Here is a 1806-nt window from a genome sequence, read left to right as displayed (position 1 = left end):
ATCAACAGTCTTTGTTACAGGTCATAGTGACATTTCTTTGCAAATCATGATGACATATATTGCCATTAAATCATAGACACATCATATCCTTTATTATTAATCTTTCAAAACAAAGCTTTCATCCAATGTAACTTATGATTATAACATTTCTTTGAGAGCGGTCTTACAGGTCATGATGACATCTGGTGCACTTAAATCAGAAACATATGACAATTTTAATCAATAATATGTCAAAACTAAGCCTTTCTTCCAATGTGATCTAAGATCATAACATTACTTCAAGCCAGGTCAGCATAATCCTGGTGTTCCATGTTCCAGTAAAACATCATCCTTTCTGTGACCAATACTGCACAGTGTGTTTTTGAAGATGACAACTCATTTCATCACAATTGGTTTAGCTGAGCTTAGCTGAGCTGGGCAACCTTGATATGAAAAATAACTCATTTTTAATGAGTGTGCCTCTTTCACTAGAGAGGCCCATCCATGTAATTCTGCAGCATTTCCCAATCTTGGATTCAACCCAATACCTGCTTTTGACTGGATCCCAAACTTCAAAAGGCCAGGTGCAGAATCATACACACACTGCTTCTCTATTTCTCCCTTTGGCCTCATAAATGTATTTATGGAAACAACTCTTTAAACATTTATAAAACATTTAATTCTATTTTATTCTAATCATTGGTGAAGATTAATACACTACAGTATATCCTAAAGACAGGCCTCATTTCTGCTCCCTGAAGCTTCAAAGGCCTTCAACGGCCTTGGACTCAGCACTGCTAGTGCTGCCCGCTGATTCCCTGCTTTTCTCCCCACTTGGCCTTATCTTCAAAGATGGACCTGCAGTGAGCTCATTTAGAGTTTACACACATACTGCTGTCTATCCCTCCATGCTGGCCTTCACTTTTAGATTAACCTTTTCTGACATAAATGCATTTAAAGTAAAACAGTTATTCAATATGTAAAACTTGTATCCAATATACTTTAATCACAAGTGCAGATTAATTTACTACACTAAGTATCATAATTATTAATAAAAGTCAGTCAGAAGTCAGTCAGTCAGTACTCCTCTAAACAGCCTGCTATGGATGGTTCACAATGTGAAATAATAAAACAGTAATACAGGTTATAATGCAAAGCAATGGCATGTTACAATCAACAGGTTTATATTTGCAGAAAACAAGAATAATCGATACTTGTGTTGTCTTCTTTCCTGTTGAAAAAATCAAAAATATAGTTCTTTCAGTTCAGGGCTCTGTCCTTGGCTTTTAAAGGCATGAACACAGGATCACAGGTTCCCGCCTTTAGTATTTTGCAGGCGGAAGTTGAAGGTTTGCAGTCTTATGCCTGGGATCGCCGGTCTTTACAATCCATCCCCCCAAAATGAGTAAGACAGAAAAACCACAATTAGTGTTCTTATCAGCAAATATCAACTAATCATAGAAAATAATATTCATATTATTCCAATCCTATTGTAGTACGTAGTGTTTGACTTATCTCATTCAATTGGAGAAGGATCCCATTCCCCCCTGTGATGCTTTCGTCACATCTGGTCCTTTCGGTCGTCCATCTGCTGGTCGCTTCTTGGTGTTGCATTCTTTCAACGTGTACCTAGAGTTCGCTGGTCCTCTTGTCCTTTCATTGCTCTTTGATGTACCTCCCTTAAAGGAATAGTACACCCAAAACATGATTAGCCTTCATTTTCTACTCACCCCCATGCTGAACATCCCTCTGGAGTACTTTTTTGAAATCTCAAATGAATCTGGAGATCTGGGAGGCTTCTTGCTGTCTGCTGACATTCAAATAATG

This window comes from Cyprinodon variegatus, unplaced genomic scaffold (genome assembly GCF_000732505.1).
Source record: "Cyprinodon variegatus isolate N-32 unplaced genomic scaffold, C_variegatus-1.0 Scaffold1047, whole genome shotgun sequence".
Lineage (NCBI taxonomy): Eukaryota > Metazoa > Chordata > Actinopteri > Cyprinodontiformes > Cyprinodontidae > Cyprinodon > Cyprinodon variegatus.
This window is presented reverse-complemented; position numbering follows the sequence as displayed.